The 21142-nt window shown below is 39.3% G+C and overlaps 1 long non-coding RNA gene across 4 annotated transcripts; it reads right to left on the bottom strand.

Annotated features, from left to right (window-relative positions):
- Positions 1-4882: 4882 nt before the first annotated feature.
- LOC120294772 lies at positions 4883-13738 on the bottom strand. Of its 4 annotated transcripts, XR_005552067.1 has the most exons (7): positions 13508-13738; positions 13320-13419; positions 13128-13222; positions 12879-12970; positions 9527-10947; positions 9375-9455; positions 4883-9229 (listed from the first exon to the last, which is right to left on the bottom strand). It is a non-coding gene; the product is annotated as an uncharacterized LOC120294772 (long non-coding RNA). The 4 variants fall into 4 exon arrangements; XR_005552068.1 differs by having other exon boundaries at positions 9527-9591; positions 10526-10947; positions 13128-13738; XR_005552066.1 differs by having other exon boundaries at positions 13128-13419.
- Positions 13739-21142: the final 7404 nt, after the last annotated feature.

The following is a 21142-nucleotide window of genomic DNA, read 5'->3' as shown; positions in this document are numbered from 1 at the left end:
TCCTATCCCTCAAGAAACTGGAAACCTTACGTCTCTCTTGACACTCATTCTGTCTGATAATAACTTCAGTGGCTCTAGAGCTGATTTAATAGGAAAGTTGGGAAATTTGGCTGCCTTACTCCTCGACGAGAACAATACCTCTGGCTCTATTCCTTCCAGCATACGAAACTTAAGCAAGCTCATTCAGTTAAGTCTACGTGTGAATAATCTGGCGGGCTTTCTTCGCACTGGGATAAATAATCTCACATTCCTCGCACTCCTACGGTTATCTAATAACGACTTTGTTGGCCAATTGCCACAACAAATATGCAGTGGCCAAACTCTTGTAAATTTTAGTGCTTTTAACAATCACTTCACTGGGACTATCCTAAGAACCCTGAAAAATTGTTCAAGTTTGTATAGACTTAGGTTCCAAAACAACTTGCTCAAGGAAAACCTAACTGATGCGCTAGGTGTGTACCCTAACTTGGATTACTTTGAGTTGAGCAACAATGAATTTTACGGTGTGCTCCCACCAACATTGGTTGAATGTAGAAATTTATAGAGCTTGATAATCTCCAACAATAAAATCTCTGAAAACATACCGCCTCAACTTGGAAATATGAATCAATTGCACAAACTTGTCCTCTCTTCGAATGTTATTGTTGGGGAAATTCCTAAAGACCTAGGAAAATTGAAGTTGCTACTAGAGCTTTCATTAGACTGCAACCGTTTTGAAGGCCACATCCCTCAAGAACTTGGAGCGTTGCCCAATCTGCAGAAACTCGAAATTGCAAGAAACAACTTGAGTGGATCAATTCATACAGAAATTGAGGAGTGCTGCAACCTTCAGTTCTTGAGTTTAAGCAGGAATAATCTTGGAAACAGTATTCCTATGGAGTTCTGCGATCTATGGTCTCTTCAAATTCTTGATCTAAGTCAAAATTTGCTTACGAGAGTAATACCCAGACAACTTCAACAACTGTATAGATTGGAAATACTCAATCTCTCATACAATTAGCTTTCAGGTTTAATTGAGTCAACCTTTGGTGATATGGTAAGCTTGACATCCCATGACATATCATACAATGAGTTAGAGGGTCCTTTACCAAACATTCTTGCCTTTCATAATGCTACAATTGAAGTTGTGAGAGGGAACAAAGGCTTGTGTGGAGTTATTGCTAGTTTGAACCCTTGTACAACAACAACGTCCAAAGGCAAGAACAAAAACAAAAAGTTGCTGCTAATTTTCATTCCTACTTTAGGTTGCCTACTTTTGTTGCTTCTTGCTGTAATATTTCAAGTATAGTATGCTGAAGATTAAGGAAAACAAAGACTAGTTGAAACAATGGAAGCAATGAAAACTTGTGGCCAATATTAAGCTTTGATAGAAATGCAGTCTATAAGAGCATTATTGAAGCCACGGAGGAGTTTGATGCCAAATATTGCATCGGTGTGGGAGGACATGGAAGTGTTTACAGGGCCTAGTTGCAAACAGGTGAGACTGTTGTAGTAAAGAAATTTAAGGAAGTAATGAAAGTCAAAATCGCTAGTCAAAAAGCATTTGAAAGGGAGATTCATGCTTTAACTGAAGCTCGAAATCATAATATTATCAAGTTCTACAGTTTTTGCCGGAGTTCTCAATATTCATTTTTGGTGTACAAGTTCTTGGAATGTGGTAGCTTGAAAAATGTATTGAGCAATGAAGAGAGGATAACAACATTTGACTAGAATGAGAGAGTGAATGTTGTTAAAGGTGTGGCTTATGCTTTGTCCTACATGCACCATGAATGCTCTCCTATAATTCATCGAGACGTGTCGAGCAAGAACATTTTACTGGATGAAGAGTACGAAGCTCACATCTCTAATTTTGGCACGGCTAAGGTTCTAGAACCTTATTCATTCAATTAGACTTCCTTTGCAGGCACTTTTGGATATGCAGCTCCAAGTAAGTTGATTTCTTCAATAAAAACAGTCAATTAAATTGCCTTACTAAGATTTTGGCCCAAAAAAGATCGAATTAATAAGAAATAGAAAAAAAAATGTTGTTTTCCCTTTGCGGAGCTCGCATACACAATGGAGGTGAAGGAAAAATGTGATGTTTATAACTTTAGAGTGGTGATATCGGAAATAATCATGGGTAGACATCCAGGCGGTCTCATATCGTCTCTCACATCCTCAGCTTCTTCATCATCAAGCAATTTAACAGCTTCATGTTGGCTCCTGAAACAAGCTCTAGATCAAAGAATTCTATACCCACATGGTGACACACTAGGTCAAGTGGCTTTCATTGTAAGGATGGCATTTACATGCCTGAGCGCAAAACCGGAGCATCGTCCAAGCATGCAACGAGTGTCTTAAGAGATATCGGCACAAAGGTCGATCATGATAGGCCCGTGGGACAACATAAAATTGGAAGGGCTAGTCTGGAAGAGCTAGTCGATCTCCGATGCTTCCCTTATTGACATTTTGGTCTTTCCATAGCAGATTGTGTAAGTAGTTCTCTCTTTTATTTCTCTTACAAGGATGATATGCACTGTATCACTTTTTTTCCCAGTGATTAATTAACTACCTGAAAACAACTGCATTTTTGCATTTTTGTAATTTTAACCCAGATAAAATGGATCGTTGTGGCTTCATCCGACCCTTAAGATTGGCTTAAGAGATGACAAGGTCATGATATGCCATGTCAAACTATTATAGTATTCCGAATCAATTTGGCACGTGATTGACTGAAGTTCAATACCTATGATGTTTCTTCAATGGATTCGTGCATCTGGAAGCTTTCAGTAGTAATTTATGCTCATGCCAGATTCAAAGCAATCATTCCAAAGATGTTTCGATCATTAGACTTGTGTTCACGCGACCCTTTGCACAATTTCGAAGAGCCGATATCTCCAAATCAGTGCTTCCCATGAGGTAGTTGATGTGATGGAGCATAAAAACGCATGACCTAACATAGCCATAAGAGTGTTAAAAATGACATCTGGCCTGTACGCTAGACAAAGCTCAAATCAGCAAGCAGAAGTACCATGGTTTCAGCAAGCTAAAAAAAGGGATGTCCAGTACAATTCCATCTAGAGTGATCTCTAGAGAATACGTCTAACAAAGTATTGACCGCCAACTCCTCGTTGTCCAGAGATTTTGTATTAGATGTAAACCAAGAAGATACAAATCAATGCAAATACGATGACGTGGATGACATTGTTGGAGCCACACTGGACGATGCTCTTGCTCAGTCTCCGGGCATTGTTCTTCCCCCTGCTCAATCTTTGATCGGAGTCGATTACTGACATCAAATAACTTGAGCAAGGAAACGAAGGGCCTTTTTTAATATCTCTAAACCAGTAACTATCAATCATCTATGACCTGCATTCTAACATGATAATTTATAAGAACGGCTACAGGCTACACAGCTGACAATGAAGCTTCATTGATAACGCCAATCAGTGAGAACAGATGACAATGGCAAATTAGCTAGGCGATTGCTGGTACCTCAAGCGGAAGCTCGAATCAAGATTCATGACGCTATTCTCCAAAATCCTTTTCTTACTTCTTTAGTTGTTCATTATTTAACAGGTTGCGCTGTGAAGCCCAAGGTGAGGGTTTCTCAGGCAATAGCATGTATTATATGGCTCATATAGTTTACTCCCTTCCATTGTCCAGTTAACCAGTTTCTCGATGCAGAAGCATTGAACGGATATATGACATCAGCAGCTGAAGGGAAAGAGAGCAGATCTTAATGACAAAATTATAACCTTCAACGTCAGAAAACTATTGACAATGAAGACAATGAGCTTCAGCAGCCACCTCACTAAACATGGAATTCACCGTCAACTGAAATTGCATCAGGAAATTTCACTTGTTGAAAAGTGAGAAGATGAACTGGCTTTCAATTTATTTAATTTATTGGATAGGTTAGAGTTAGCCTAACCATCCTTTTGAGGTCGGTCTTCAAGGTTATCTTATCCAAGACTTGCGATGGCCTCAAATGCTGGGGAGGACGACTTTTATACTAATCAGCTGCATATGCAGGTTACCAAATGCAACTCAAAATGGTTTACACCTCGCAAGAAGAAAAAACAAATAGGCAACAAGCAGCCTAAAATTATAAGTCCCACAGTTTTTCCATAGGAAACTCAATCCCACAACACCGTGTTTTGGTAGTAGAATGACGTGGACACTCCACTGGTTGCGAAAGATTAGTCCAACACTGGCGATAGTCGCTCACTTCCGCCAAATAGACATATTGATGCATTCCTAGTTAGCTTCTGTATAGTTGAATTCTTTTATGGAAAAAAATGCACGGTAAACACAACTGTACTTTCTTAATAGGGTGTATCAAAGAGATTCTGAGATGGGGAGTAGATCATCTGTCCAAACACAAGGTGTCCGACTGATATGCCCATCTTTCATATCAATGTCTTACCTTTCCCAATTCTTATTTTTTTAATGCCTACATAACCATTTCTAGGCTGCCTATTACACAGTATAGTTGCTCTGTACTCCAACGCGGTTACACGATTATAATTAACAGTATCCTCCACCTGTTTCCTTTCCTGACTATATAAGAACTTAAGTACACAGAAAAGACAACATTATTCTGCAATTTATCCTGCTAATTAAGATTTCTCAAAAAAATAATAATAGCCCAACAGAAAGTTTTCAAGGAAGGAACGGTAAGTGCAAAAGAATATGAGCTTTATCAAGGATAAGTAATTTCTGTACACTAATATACCCTAAAAAAATAAGGGAGTTCGGGAGCAAAAGAATGGCTTTGATGAACTTGTAGCAACTGTGATCACCTCCCAAAAAAAAAAAAAAAAAAAAAAAAAAATGATCTCCTCTATTAAAGTAACTCAACCTAAGAGCATAATCTGGGGGAATCCTCCCACAGAACTAGTTTCACTCTGAGCTATCATCTGAGCCAATCTGACTGCAAATTCCATATATGAGCAGGAGCATGAGGATCCACAGGACCGGAGGCATCTTGAGCATTGTGCCCGACTGTATTTTCAACCAGTATATAGCTGCTGATAAAGACTGTTATCCATTTCAGGATCTCTATCATAATCAGGAGTAGCAACAATTAACTATTTAAAAGGTTGTATTAAATGAACATTCCCTTTTTCTGATAGAAAATTATAAACACGAAGAATGGAAAGCACGCATGTGCAATCCAAATGCACCAAAGTCCAAACCACTTGAGGTGTCAATGTAAGAATAGCACCTTCTAGAAACACAAATGCCAACTAACAGACTGCGAAAAACCAAAACAGTTATGCCTATGTCAGGAAAGTCATTAGACAGTCTATACCATGTACAGATATCATCTCAACCATTAATTATGTAGGTCTCACTATCAGAACCACCAGATCAACGGTTTAGATGGTTTTGGTCTACGTGGTCTAGATATATGATTACGTCAGACACTCAGGCTTTGTTTGGGAGAGAATACAGGGGAAGAAAATGAAAGGGGGGTATATGAAATCTTGGAAGAATTTGAATCTTCCATGAGAAGGTTTTGGAGGAAAAATTTATGATGCTCACCACCCACCCTATACTTTCCTCCCCTCTTTCTACCACAGAAAGCATCAGGTAGACCTGCCAGAATTTTAAGATATTTTTCGATATCGTCCAAGTGTAAGAAACATTTTTTGATTGGTCTAGGTGGAAAACATGTTAAAGTAACCATCAGATGCAATCTAGATGGTTCCTACTACACCCTCCCATCAATTTCAGAAACAGCATGATATTCTTGGTGGTTGCTTCACCCTATTAATCCAGAGGTGTCCCAAATGCAAGAGAATGAGAGCCAAGTGCTATCACCCCCGACTGCAATGATCAGATGGTGCTGCACCTGGCAGTGGCACAAAAAAAAATCATATTTCTATGTCCATTTAGGAAAACAACATAACCACCACTCCTCAGAGAAAGATCTGCTGAGAAGCAAAGTAAAACCCAAACAAAAGGAAAGAATCAAACATGAAACTAAAAGAATAATGATCAATTCAGATCATGACAACATATAATTTGGTTTCAAAGGTGATTGATCCACCCATTAATGACAAGAACCCATAAATGTCATTAAGCATAAACTGTTGATATAACCATCACAAGAATCAGATAATAAAAATAAACATAAAGGACAAAAGCATATATGCAAACTAGATGCCATCATAAAAAAGAAGAAGAGGACATATCAATTTCCTTCTTTATCAAATTCTTCTAAAACTGCATGTTGTATTTCATTCATCTCACTGAAAAGTAACCAGTTATAGAAAGTAAATACATTGCATCAAATTTTGACAGCCAAACAACCAATGCCTAATGTCTTGATAACAATCAAAAAACAATACTGGAAGTAAGTATTCCTGATCAAATCTCTCATTATCTTGGCTAATAAAATTCTCTGTCCAAGCTAACAAATGGCTAACAGAGATGGAGTGGCCTAACTGTTCCTTTTCTGGAAACAATCAAATATTGCATAACGAGAAAGGAACTCCTACTATAAATGTGATACTTGTTGACATTTACGAAGATGGACCCCGACTTTAAAGGGAAGATTGTCGTAGTCCAATGACAAAGGATTTAGATTCATTCATTTTTAAGAATTGAAGTTAATGTAATACCATTACATGTGCAATGTGCCTCCATGAGAAGTAGAAACTCCATCTACAAATCATCCATAAATGCAACTCAAATGTATACTAGCCACAAATGCATATTGACCAGACCAATTATGCATAAGCAAGGACCAGGAAGAGGAGGAGGAGGAGGAGGAAACTCAATCAAACTCTGATGATTTTGAAAACAGACAAAAAACTAATAAATAACATAACTGGGGAATTTAATCTAAATTCGCACATATAGATCTCCAGGATCGACATGAATTTGGAATCCTGCAGCAATGCTGTGTCTAAGAATAATTTCAGCCTGACATATTAATTTCAGTGTATGCCATAATAATTAAAGCTAATATCAATTAATTTACAACTATCAAGATAGATTAGAGGAATTACTAACCTAAACACAAACAGGATTTCAGATATGGCAAGAGCTAAAGCTAGGTGGGGGAACTTTCTTATAAGTGGAACAAGAGGCAAAACATAATATGCTCAATAGTTTTGTTCTCACTTGTACGGCTAATTTCTGAGACCACATATATATCTTCACCACATCTGGTAAAGGTACGATCTTCAGCCGCCTGCGTGAGCACAGTTACTAGTTACATGCACATTTGGTTGGCAATCTAACAGTGATGCAGGTGACCGCTTATGTAATGCAAGACTTCGAAATGTTCCACTATCACAACCAAAATTCTTTGATGGTAGTAACAGTTTCTGGGACAAATTCCAGATAAATCATATGACAGACTTCAAATGGAGAAACGATACTATAAAGCTACACAGGAAAGCTCCAACAACAGCAGAATAAAGCTTCTACCATTGAGCGGGATCAAAGTTGTCCTTAATATCATTATTACCATACAACCAGAAAAGAAGAGGGCATCATGCCTTTAATTTGATGAATAAGTTGCCAGATTGACTCCCATGAGCTCCAGCATTACCAGCTTCTAGCATGCGAATTGTATGTCCCAAATCCACACCTACTCCATTCAGGAATGGAAGATATCAGGTTATCCACTGAAGATACATCAGATACAGTTTTGTTCTTTAATAAAGGCAATCCAATATCAGGTTATCCACTGAAGATACATCAGATACAGTTTTGTTCTTTAATAAAGGCAATCCATGCTCATGACATGAGGATCTATGTCATATGTCCCAACTGCATTGATTTACCCTGTCAGCCCTCTGAAGTCACCTGAGACAATATGTGTTGTAGACATGTTTGTTTTACGAACATTGGTCATAAATGAAGATGTCCTCAAAACAAGCCGTATCCCAAGAGAAAAGATAAAGGCTATGTTACCAAATTAGGAAAACACATTATGACATATGAAGATGGTCATGTTGCACCATTTCACTCATGCACAATAAATAAATTAACAAGTCAGCTCTCTAGACTTGCAAAATGCAGAAATGGCAACTTTTCTGAAAAACTTAAGATATCAGAAAAGCTTTTCTATGGTGGCACTTTTTAACATTCAAATATTCTTACACTTCCTCACATGGTAGGTTAAGAGTCAGCCAAGGAGGCTAATAAGAGGCCTGGAAAATAACAGACATTCTGCTCACCATGTCGTAATAAGGGATCCTAGTCAACTTATATAAAAGCGTAAACTGTTATATTAACACATTGTTTGATATTAAATGTTCTGACACCCTAACTTTCAGAACACCAGCATGAGTGTACAGTGAGAGAGACAGAGACAGAGAGAGAATTTGTACAGTATTTGGGTTAATTATGCGTAAGATGAAGATATCCAAATGAATAATAAATATTGAAAAGTATAAGCTAGTCATGCTCTCATTTTGGGAAAAAGCATCGTGATGCTTGAGATAAAGCAAACTCCTGTGATAATAAACTTTGCATGTTCACTAGCACTAAATGATACAGACAAGTATCATGATGCTACTGAAGCCACATGATGGTGACAAAAAAGATCCTTAATGCTTAAGCTGTCTTTTGCCCTGACCAGACAACTTGTGCGGGACATGATTCATATTTCAGACACACATCACATTGCATTTTACTGGTGTTATTTCTCCTGCAGCCACCACATGGAGCAGTAAAAGCCTTGCAGTGTCAACAAGAAATTATTTCCTTACAGAGGGAAAATGCTTTGAGACCATCCCAGAATCAACCATGAGTAGTGTATAACATTGTAGGAAGAAAATGGGAGTAGCAGAACTTGAGTAGTCATCCCCCTGAATGTTGCAATCGTCGGAGAAAGGTAGATCGAAAAATATAGGTTTAACAACACACCTGAACCCATGTGCTTCTAATTTACACTCAAACCAGAATATTAAAGCAGTGAATCCTACAGAAGCATGTTTTGACAGTAATAACAATATTCACAGACGTCACGTGCATATAACATAAAGAACTGAGGCCATAAAGCCATAAAATGAGCATGCACAACCTGTTCATTCTCCCAGATCTCAAGTCTCAACCGAGTTAGCCTTATTCATCATTTTACATCTTCACAGAAAGGATGCATCGAACACAAAAACTGCAAAACTCTGTCAGAGATCAATAACTCCGACCTACGTGAAGGAATTGTAACTTTAATTTCCTTAGTGCCTTCAAGAACTCCTGATGCTCCACAAGAAATGCATTGCTCCTACCCAAAGTTACTAAGTATTAGAAGCTTCACCAAGAAAACTGAAATTAAAGCTGGTACATGAGAAATGATGTTAAACATTGACAACTGTCTTCGAGCCTTTACAGGTAGTGCATGTCATTGTAGTAAATGGGGAAATTTTTACCTAATAGCAAGGAAGACCAAAGTGCATGTCATATATACTATGTGATGGTCCGTCAAACTTCTGATGAATCACAGAATTATCCTGGTGAGCAAACGGTTCAGAAGATCTCAACAATTAATCAGCATAATTGCAGAGCTCATGAAAGCTCTTACCCTCCCAATGCCTCTGCAAGTTGGACATACTCTCACCTCGACAGCAGGTGAATAACCCCACCCATCTGCAATTATCATGTAGACATATCGTCATGATTTTGCCACAGGAAATGTACTAAAAGAAAAACCCTGCAAAGTAACTCATAAAAAATCAAAGGATATCATAAGCAAAATCAAAGATCAGTAACTGGGATTTTCATATGGTTATGTACAGCCAATGATTTTAACAAAAAAAAATCACAGTAAAGTTAACTCTCATTAGAGGTATAATTGCCCTACACTTTCCAGGCACCTCAATATTTGCCAATTCTTAGCAGCCACCTTGATCAATTGTAAATCTTGTTTCTCATATATAATAAACTATCCGTGATCATACTTTTAAGTTCTACATGGACAAGCCAAAACCCTTCAAAAGGTGCAAAAACTAATCACACATTGGTTGACAAACCTTTAGCAAGCAAACAGGACCAGAGCAGCAAAGTACCAGTGAGCATAAATTGATCACACTTTTAGCATCTAAAGCTACATATATAATCAATTCGATCTCCAAGAGACATTGCAGAAACAAGAGGTAGAAGGATGTACTGTCACATGTACCGTAACCAGTGATAAAAAAATACTGAACTCTACTAACCAACAAGTATCACAAGGAAGACATGCGTCAAAGGAAACATCTTTGTGCACCCTTCTACAGCTTCGAGGAAAGAAAGTATCAGTTCCACCAATAAATTTTCAACATAACGTGGCATTAATCCTACAATATTATCTCATTAAGCAAACAAGATAAAGGGCGGAAATCCAAGTAATATTAGCTCATAAACAAAGAAGACCAGAGTATAACTGTGAACCTCAACATCAGATGCAAATCGATCCATCTTGTCCCAAAATTTCTGATATGACACCAAATGTTTCCTTTAGCTAAATACCGTGGATCAGAAGATTGGAAGATAATGACAAGCAGTGCAAGAAAAGATCTTGTGGAATGAACTAGAGAAATACCTTTCATAATAACCTGGAAACCCCTCAGCATCTCCTTCACCATATTCAACATTTCTGAACTTCTATGGTGTTTCTTCATTAAATTAATGTAGACGGCACAATGAGCAAAACACGCTCTTATGAATGCAGCTATGCTTTCAGATGCTAAGTTCACCATGTCATTCAGTTGAAAGTAGAAAGAGCGAGAGATTTTTCCCTGTCATACTCAGCTCTTTTTCCAGGACTTTGCAAAGTCTGAGATTAGTTGAAAAGGCAAGAAAGAAGAATTGTCACCCCCAACGTATCAGACATCCAAACAACAAGTGAAAATCTGTGAAAAAGTTTTCCTCCACTGGCATCTAATAAGCATCTCTTATCTTTTGAAATTTCCTCTTTGCAGAAGGATCATTATTATGTGCATCAGGATGGTACTTCTTTGCAAGCTGCATGGCATACAAGCCAAGAAACAGAATCAGATATAGGATGCACATAACAACTAAAGAGGTGCCATGGCAAAAACAATTTATTGAAGAAGTTCAGTTACATTAATCAAAGTGGCTGTGGTACTTGGATATAAGGAATATCCACTATATTCTCTAACATAAAGGGAAGGAGTTGACGGAGAAGCTGCAGGAGACTCTTGTTGTACTTCTCTTATTTTCTTTCTGGTTGAAACTTGTATGATCAACTAGAATATGTGATCTACTTATTAACATCAGCCTGACCTCCACAAAGCAAAAGTAACAAAGAACCGCTCACTGCTCATTATATGTTAAGATGTCAGTGTTCAGTTCAGGTACATTAACAAAGAACCACTTATTATCATACCGTTGTCACATTGACTTTTGGAAGTAAGGATAATAGTTAAACCTTTGTAGTAGATCTCAAATTATTCCTCCAGACAAGTCATTTGTTCTTTCCATGAACTCTTTCAAAATTCATATTACATAATTCTTGCAGAATACTGAAATTTAGGTTGTGTTCTTTTTTTCTGTTTATGAACAAAAATTCTGTTTTTTTGTTCCCGGGAACAAAAAATAATAAAAACGCGTTTGTTTGCGTTTTTATTTCAAATCTGTATTTTTTTTTTCCTGGGAACACATTTGAAACAGAAACAAGAAACAAAAAAAACTTGTTTCTTGTTTCTAGAACAATTTTTAAGAACAAATTTTCTGTCTCCTATCTTTTTCTTCTCTTTTTTTTCTTCTTTTCTTCTTCTTTTTTCTTTGGCCGGTCACCGGACCGGCCGTCGAGGGCCGGCGACGCCATCGAGAGCCAGCAACCTCGCTGGAGCGTCGCCGGCCCCCGGCGAGGCTCAGCCTCGCCAAACCACCGCCAGGTCGGCGTAGCCCGGCGGTGGCACGGCGAGGCCGAGCGTCGCCAGCCAATGGCTGGCCTCGCCGCCCGGCCATCGGCGACACTCGGCCTTGCCGTGGCTGGGCGAGCGGCCTCGCCGGGGCCGGCGAGCCTTGCTGTGGCTAGGCGAGGCCACCGGCCCTCGTCGCGGTCGCGGCCATGGCTAAGGCCGGCGACCGGCCAAAAGAAGAAAAAAAAAAGGAAAAAAAAAATAAAAATATTAAAAGATTAAAATAAACAAAAAAAAAACATAAATTTACCAAACGTGTTTCGGTTCTTTTTTATTTCTGGAACAAGTTTACCAAACACGTTTTTGGGTCAAAATTGCCTGAAAGAGTTTTAGCATTAAAGAACTTCTTCAAAATTCACAAAAGTACTCCATGTCACAAGCTGTAATTGTAACTATTTATAGTCACCGGCAACATTGACAAGCCCAAAATCAATTTCTCAGCACAATAATATTCTTAAGCTCGACTAATCAAATTATAGCATTAGCAGACCTATGTTCTAACACTATATTTGCAATGATTGGCCATAACTCAGTGGAATAAATTTCAATTCTAAAGCATCTTATGTGCATAGAAGCAGATGAAGAACTAGCTCCACACATAACAAGAATTGTAGTACCCTGGAAACCCATCTCTTTTTGTCTTTTTGTGAGCGCATCATTTGTTAAAATGGTGTTCGTCATAACTTAAACTAGTGTATCAAAGAAAAAGCATTCTCAATGCAATGGTATATGTTAGAATATTTAATAATAAATCAAGCTTTCATTTAAAAGCTTAAGTTTTTAGAATTATTAGCAGTGGTCCCACAAATTTTCACATGATACTAGAACTAGGAGATCCTGAGGTCGAATTTTCCAAGCCCCTATTTGCCTCCTCAATCGAATATTTTCATGCTTTAAGCTAAGGCCAAAGTCCATCCTACCCACAATCTCATAATATGAATTGGTTAAAAACCACTGTGATTCCCATTAGTTTCCCTCGACTACATTTAGTACATAAGATCTACCCACCACATGAAAAGCCTTCTTAATCTCATCGCGTCTGGCGTCCTCCAAAACACCAAGAATATCGTAGTAGCTTCTTTTGGGGTAGGGATGAGAACCTGAAATTATATGAACAGACCAACACCTGAATTTCATGAATCACTTCAATCAAATAAATTAGCCGCTTAAACCAAAACGAAAGAGAGAAAATAAAAAAATAAAAATCAAGGGAAGTAAGAAAGACTGCTCCATAGGTAGCAAATGACAGAAGCAGACCTGTTGCATGAAGACGCCGATACCTCCATGGCCACGTCAAGGTCTCACAATCGACAGGATTCTTCCCAGTAAAATAAACCTGCGACGCTACGAAGCTGATCGATGAAAAGCTTCAGCTACTTCCATTCATGAGCTAAGCAATAACTACATCATCACAGGGGAAGAAAAAGAGAGAAAAAAAGAAAAGCTTACTCCGGGCGAGCAAAACCGCCCTCTGCGAATCCGAAACCAAATCATTCGCAATCGAATTCGTCCGGCCAGTAACCGAAGACAGCAAGCGCCGCCGCCGGCACTGTACAACAACCGAGATTAGCGAACACAGACCAACCAAAAAGAAGAACGACTGGACCCTCCTGAAATGCTCGATCGAATCCGCTCACCGATCGTAACCAGCTGAATCTGCCCATAAGAAACGAAATCTTTTGGCAATAAGAGATTGGAGAAAAGGCGTAAATTCAACCCCCCATAACTGTGGCGATCGAAGACTGAAAGGAGTACGATCGAAAGAGAGAGTAGCGAGCACGATTCGGAGGTTTGGCTTGAACATCAAGGCAAACAAAGGAAGGTTTATCACGGGTTTATGCAACGGTCGATTTAATACCGTCTGAGTTCATCACAATTTTTCTACCTCTTTCATTTTCCCCTTGTGGCGTACTTATTTGAATAAAAGAATTTTTCGCGTTTGGTTCGCTGAGTCTAGAATTAAGAAAATGAATTTTGATGGTTTTAATTGGGGATGGGCTTAAGGCCCGTCCGCCCATGCTGGGCCCAAAGGCCCGGCCCACGGAATAGGGCCCGTGGAGGGGAAGGTATAAAAGGGAGGAGAGAGAGAGAGAGAAGACAACGTTTTGCAATTCAATGTACGTCTTTTCTCTCCTCACGCTCTCTCTCCCAAAAAGGAAGAACAAAGTAAGCATACGGCGCGCTTTCCTTCCCTTCAAGGCTTCATCGGATCGAACAGGACCGTTTCTCTTCCTCTTGTCAGCGTTGGTGCTTAATGTGGCTAACAAGGTACGCTCGAATCCGTGGTGTGCTTTACGATCGGTGATGCGTGTTTTCCCGGGCTTCGTCTTCCGCATTGATTTAGGGGTTCGATTCGGTGTCGAATCCGATTTTTCGGGGATCAGTCATTCCCAACATTGGTATCAGAGCCCTAGTTCACGTTTTCCCGATCAATTTCATGTTCTTTGATTGAGTTTTCGCGAAGAAACTTTCGGCCGTACGGATCGGGACAAAAATCCCGACACCCGAGCGTTCTTCGGCCTTTTTACTGAGTTTTCGTATGTCGACACTGTTTTCTGAAAAGATGGGGAGAAAGGCGACGTCGAGACGAGTCTGGAGGTACGTCGTGCGCCGCTGGGCGACGCCGCACGCGCCCACACGCGCGGCCAGAAGCCGCTGCGCGTGGGCGCGACGAGCCCGGAAGCGCAGCGTCACCCAGCGCGTGCGGAACACGCGCCGGTCGGCGAACCGGCGCGTGCGCACCGCCGGCCGGCGAGCCAGCACGCGCCCGGTCCGCGGACCGGCGCGTGCTTTGACGTCAAGCATGACGTCACCCAACGGTCAATAACCGCTAGGGTGACGTCATCGATGGCGTCGCCGCACGGCGACGGTTCGCCGAACGGTCACCGGCCAGCGACCCGACCGGTGACCCGACTCGCGCGAGACCCGGCACGAGCGCGGCACGTGCCGGCTGACGACCGTTGACCGACGTTGACCGTTGACCGTTGACCGCCATTGACCGGTGACGACCGACGACCGTTGACCAAAAAAAAAAAAAAAGAAAAGAATGTGTTTCTTTTTCAATTAAGTCTATGTGGATTATAATATGACCCCTTATTTGTTCTGCATTTGTTGCAGGAACAATGCCTCCTCTGAGATTACGCGCACCTATTCGTGCAATTACCGATGAGTAAAAGGATAGGCTGTCTAAGTTGATAGGCGAGCGGAACATCATCGATGGGAGAGAGGTGACTTAATTGATCACGTCCTTGAAGTCAACGGGAAAATTCAACGGGTCATATGGAATGGTCGTCAATGTCACGGTCGAGAGATGGTGCGATTTTTCATAAACACTCTTCCACCTGAATGGCAAGATGTGTTGAATCGCATATGAGATGTCAACGGAGCTGCTTCCTACAAGAAGATTGTGATGGATTTTGTAAATGAATATTACTGTATTGTTTCAAGGGAAAAGATCAAGAAATTGAACAAAAGAGGATCTTTCCCGATTCGTGTCTTGACTTGGTGTTAGTTGTATTGGCTGATATATATTAAGTGTGCTTTGTGGACAACTTAATGTAACAATTACTATTTGATTGTTGTTACTGTAGCAACTTATATGTTATTGGTGTTAATTGAAAGCATTATTGTTTTATTGGATGCCTATAATGTGTTGCTTTCATTCTGCTGGTTCTTTGTGGGTAATTAGTCAGGTAGTTTTAGAAGTTTTTATAGCTTCATAGAATTGATTTTGCATAAGATAATTATATTGATGATAGTTTTAAGTTAGGTTTTTGGAGAATGATTGGAAACATAGTGACATTTTGATTCTGAAGCCTTACTTGAAATTATTCATTAATATGATGGGTCTATATAAAAAGGGATGCATAAATGATAGGCATTAATAATTCGTGCATATGTCGATGTGTTCAGATCAATGACTTCAGCCACAAAGAGCATAGTTGCCGAGCTGAACAAATGTGAAAAGCTCAATGGTGACAACTATGAAATTTGGCACATAAAAGTCCAATATGTGCTGGAAAAGCAAGAAGCACTAGAAGCTCTTGACCATATTATGGAAGATCTTGAGGATGCTGTGTGCCACCTTGAGCTAATAGAGGACCGTCTAACGGCATTTGAGTCAAAAGTAGACATTTACAATGCTGGTTCTAGCTCAGAAAGGGCTTTGAGCTCTAAGCGCAAGCGTATTGATTCGTTCAATATGTGGGATTGCAAAGGATCAAGTCATTGTTGCAAGAAATCAAAAGTTAACCAACACAAGAGAGGAAAACGTCCTCAAGTGAAGAAAATGTCAAGGGTGAAGTGTTACAATTGTGACCCGAGAAGGGTCACTATGCTCGCAATTGTCGTGAGCCAAAGAAGGTAAACACCCTTGTACTTTTCAGAACTTTACTTATGTGTCGAGTTCTGTATTCTTGACTGAGTCTAATCCTTTGTGGACTGTAGATTCGGGAGCGACGACCATGTAGCGAAGGATAGAGGATCCTTCGTGGAATTCCGACGAGTGCCAACCGGAACTAAGTGGATCTATGTGGGAAACAACTCCAGAGCTGAAGTGAAAGGAATTGGCACATGCCAACTCAATATGCGTGGTGGACGCACTTTGTTCCTATGCTCCGGAGATTCGTCGAATTTAGTGTCTGTTTTAGTGTTGGTTAGACTAGGTTTTAATATGAACTTCCATAATAAAGGTGTAGATTTGTATTTGGATATAAACTACTATGGTTGTGGTTATTTTCTGGATGGTTTCATTGTATTAGATATTGAGTATGTCAATGCAAATGTTAGTTATTCCCTTATCACGTCTCCTAATTCATATAATAATGATATGAATGTGTAGCATGCTAGACTTGGTCACATTGGCCAACAACATATGAAAAGACTAGCCAAAAAGGGCTTGTTAGGCAATATTGAAAAAGTCGATTTGCTTATATGTAAGCATTGCCTAGAAGGGAAAACGACAAGGAAACCATTTGGAGAAGATAAAAGAGCTGAATTTCCTCTGCATTTAATCCATTCGATGTCTCGTGGTCCAATGAATGTGAGAGGAAGGCATGGGGCTGTTTATTTCATCACTTTTATAGATGATTATACTCGATTCGGATATGTCTATTTGATTTCTCATAAATCTGAAGCAATAAGTTGTTTCTATTTGATTTCTCATAAATCTGAAGCAATAAGTTGTTTCAAAAGGTTTATGAACCTGGTAGAGAATCAATTAGACAAGAAAATAAAAGTATTTAGATCCGATCGAGGTCGAGAATATTTATCTGATAAGTTCAGAAAATTATGTGGTGAAAAGGAATAGAAATACAGTTGTCTATTCCATATACTCCTCAACAAAATGGTGTTGCAGAGAGAAGAAACAGAACCCTATTGGAAATGGTTAGGTCCATGATGGCGCATGCTAACTTACATATCACTTTTTGGAGTGATGCGTTGTTAACTGCTGCCTATATACTTAACCGGATGCCTTCTAAATCAGTTAGTTCCACTCCATATGAGTTATGGACAGATAGAAAACCGGACTTAAGTTTACTTAAGCCATGGGTTATGCTACCTATACTCATAAGTCCTGTCACAAGTTTGGGAAATTGAGTCCCAGATAAAAGTAAAGTATTTTAATGAGATACTTCGAACACTCGATTGGGTATGTGTTCATAGGTGAGCAGGAAAGTGGGAGAATAACTGAATTTGAATCACGGGATGTCACATTCTTAGTGGATGAATTTCCTAAGAAGGGCAAAATAGGGGAGGATTGTTCCCTATTTGAAACCTTGGATCAAGATAATGACCTTAGTGGACTTCATCCAAGTGGGAGCACAATGGGGAATGATGTGCAAAGTGTACAATCTCCTATACGGCGAACAAGTCGCCAAAGTATTCCCCGTCGACATTTTGGCATTGAAAGGGAAACTTTTATGATTGCTCCGCAAGATGAGGATGAGCCAAGAAACATTAATGAGGCTCTTAATTGCCCCATGAAGGAAAAATGGATTTATGCAATGAAAGAGGAGATGGAGTCAATGAAGTCAAACTAAGTCTCGGGAACCGGTTGATCTTCCAAAAGGGACGCAAAGCTATTGGGAACAAGTGGGTTCTCAAAATAAAGCGAAAGGCTGATGGCTCGATAGAAAGCATAAGGCTCGCCTTGTGGCAAAGAGGTATAATCAACATGAAGGAATTGATTATGAAGATACATTTTCTTTTGTAGTGAGATTTACCTTGATTCGCATAATTCGGCAATAGTGTTTGGTATGGATCTTGAGTTACGTCAAATGGATGTAAAGACTGCTTTCCTCAATGGAGAATTAGAGGAAGGAACATATATGGAACAACCTGCTGGTTTCATAGTGAAAGGCCAAGAAGAAAAAGTATGTCGACTTTGGGAGTCGATATATGGCCTTAAGCAGTCGTCAAGACAATGGTATATACGATTTCATAATGCCATAATGGCATATGACTTTACAATGATAGATGAGGATCATTGTGTATATATTAAAAGATCCAAGGATCAATTTGTGATCATATCATTATATGTTGATGATATACTAATTGCCGGAAGAAATATGGAGATAGTCAATACTGTCAAAAGTTGGTTGTCTTCCAAATTTTTTGAATTGAATGATATGGGATTGTAAACCTATTGACACTCCTATTGCAAAAGGTGAAGGATTGAGCCATAAGCTGTGTCCAAGGACTCCACAAGAGAAGGAACAAATGAAACATGTTCCTTATGCTAGTGCTGTAAAGAGCTTGATGTATGCTATGATGTGTACAAGACCTGACATATGTTATGTAGTTGGAATGGTGAGTAGATACCAATCCAATCCAGGTCAAGCACGTTGGAAAGCCGTTAAGAGAATACTGAGGTATCTAAAGTGGACTGCTGATTATACGTTGAGTTATTGTGGAAAGGATCTGCGACTCTAAGGCTATTCTGATGTTGATTGGGGAGGAGATTTAAATGAAAGGAAATCTACATCTAGGTTTGTTCTCTTACCGAATAATGGCACCATGTGTTGGAGCAATAAGAAACAAAAGTGTATAGCCTTGTCCACGATGAAAACTGAGTTCATGGCATTATCGGAGCGGTACAAGAAGGAGTTTGGCTTAAGAGATTTTTGGATCATTTAGGTGTTAATGAGAAAGCTGCAAATCCATTGTTGGTTAACTGTGATAGCCAAGCAGCTATAGCGTACACCAAAGATCCAAAGTATCATGGCAAGACCAAACATATAGATACCAAGTATAACTTTGTCAAGGATATGGTTGCACGAAAGGATGTGAACTTACAGTACATATTTACGCATAGAATGGTAGCAGATCCTATAACAAAGCCAATACCTAGAGATGTGTTTTGTGGTCATGTAAAATCTCTAGGATTGCGTAGAGTCTGATGTACTAGATTGTAATTTCCCTGAGTTGTTCACATTTATGAATTAGTGTTGTTTCATTATTAATGCCTATGAATCTTTGTATGATCTTTATGCATCTTAATACTTAGTGTATTATTTTAAGTTGAGAAGTATGTCGGACAGATAAAAGATTAGCCCACTCACACGGGTAATCGCCTCTGTTTCTTGTGTGATAAATAGAGATGAGACTGATTTTAAGCTTATTATCTAAGTGATAATCGAGAGCTCAAGCTTAAAATACGTATGTCGCATTAACTAAGTGCTAAGATGAGGATATAATACTTACGATGTCCGAAAGTAAAATACCCACATATTTTACTTTATCTGTCTATGATGCCAGATGTGAGTTCTGATGAATTTTGTGATTGAGTAGATATGTGAACTCAAGTTAGACATTAGGTATGTCTGAATTATCATCTGTACGGTATTGAAAAGTGCAGACATACGCTCCATGGGAAAGGAGTTAATACCGTAATACGTATTTCATACTACGTATGCATAAGACGACCAATAAGAGTGGCAAAAAGTTTGATCTCAACTTTTATGACGTGTGAGACTCTTGAGGAAAAGAGTTCCTCAATTTTTTAGTCCCCTCAGGATTCTTACTTATTCTCAAGATTTCTATTTAGTGTTTGCTATCTTAGGGTGTTGCCAATGGTCATGAGATGATTCGATCTAATGGGGCATTTCTAGAAAAGCAAGCTGGACTGAAATTGAGAGTTTGAAGGAAAGAGGAAGATTGATTTTGGAGAATCACATTGTAGTTTTTGTATTCACTGGTCGACCAATTATGATTGTTTTTGTGATAATTATAATTGTGAATACAGTATACATATCATGTTTAAAAGAGATCAAGAGAGATATAACTTGTGATCGATCGATCTAGGATACTGCATACTAAATCTACTCGGAGTGTGACACCCATTATGAGCTGCTATATATTCCTAACAGATGTATAGTAACGAGCTCTCAAAGTATGCTGGTCGCACGGATTATTCACTGATATGAATGTTGAAGAGAGGTAAAGAGAATATTGTTCGGCCCACCATGTGCGAGTGGGAGATGATGGTTTTAATTGGGGATGGGCTTAAGGCCCGTCCGCCCATGCTTTGCCCAAAGGCCCGGCCCACGGGAATAGAGCCCGTGGAGGGGGAATGTATAAAAGGGAGGAGAGAGAGAGAGAAGACAACGTTTTGCAATTCAATGTACGTCTTTTCTCTCCTCATGCTCTCTCTCACAAAAAGGAAGAACAGTAAGCATACGGCGTGCTTTCCTTCCCTTCAAGGCTTCATCGGATCGAACAGGACCGTTTCTCTTCCTCTTGTCGGCGTTGGTGCTTAATCTGTGGCTAACAAGGTACGCTCGAATCCGTGGTGTGCTTTACGATCGGTGATGCGTGTTTTCCCGGGCTTCGTCTTCCGCATTGATTTAGGGGTTCGATTCGGTGTCGAATCCGGTTTTTCGGGGATCAGTCATTTCCAACAAATTTCTTAATTTGAAAATAACAAATTTTTCTTCTAAAAATAATTTTTTGAAAAGTATTTTCTTTATTGTGAAGTTTTCCTTGAATCAAATGTATTCTTACTTTTTTCCTTTTCACATGGTCTCTCTTTTATTAGTGCCTTCAAGACCTCAACTTATGAGTCTGATTATACGTTGGACATGCCCGATGTTTTCTAAAAGTCTCCTATAATTTGCCAAACTATTTTTAAAGTACGTTTGTTTCTCGAAAAATTAATGATTTAAAAATTATTTTCATTAAAAGCGATTGTCTATGTCTCTTATAAAAATTGAATGAGCAGAAACAGGAGTTGTTATTAACAGTACGTACAGTTTTTATTAACTAATATTTCA

This window comes from Eucalyptus grandis, chromosome 6 (assembly GCF_016545825.1).
Source record: "Eucalyptus grandis isolate ANBG69807.140 chromosome 6, ASM1654582v1, whole genome shotgun sequence".
NCBI classification, from domain to species: Eukaryota; Viridiplantae; Streptophyta; class Magnoliopsida; order Myrtales; family Myrtaceae; genus Eucalyptus; species Eucalyptus grandis.
Note: the sequence above shows the minus strand (reverse complement) of the source record. Positions and strands in the feature narration are given on the sequence as shown.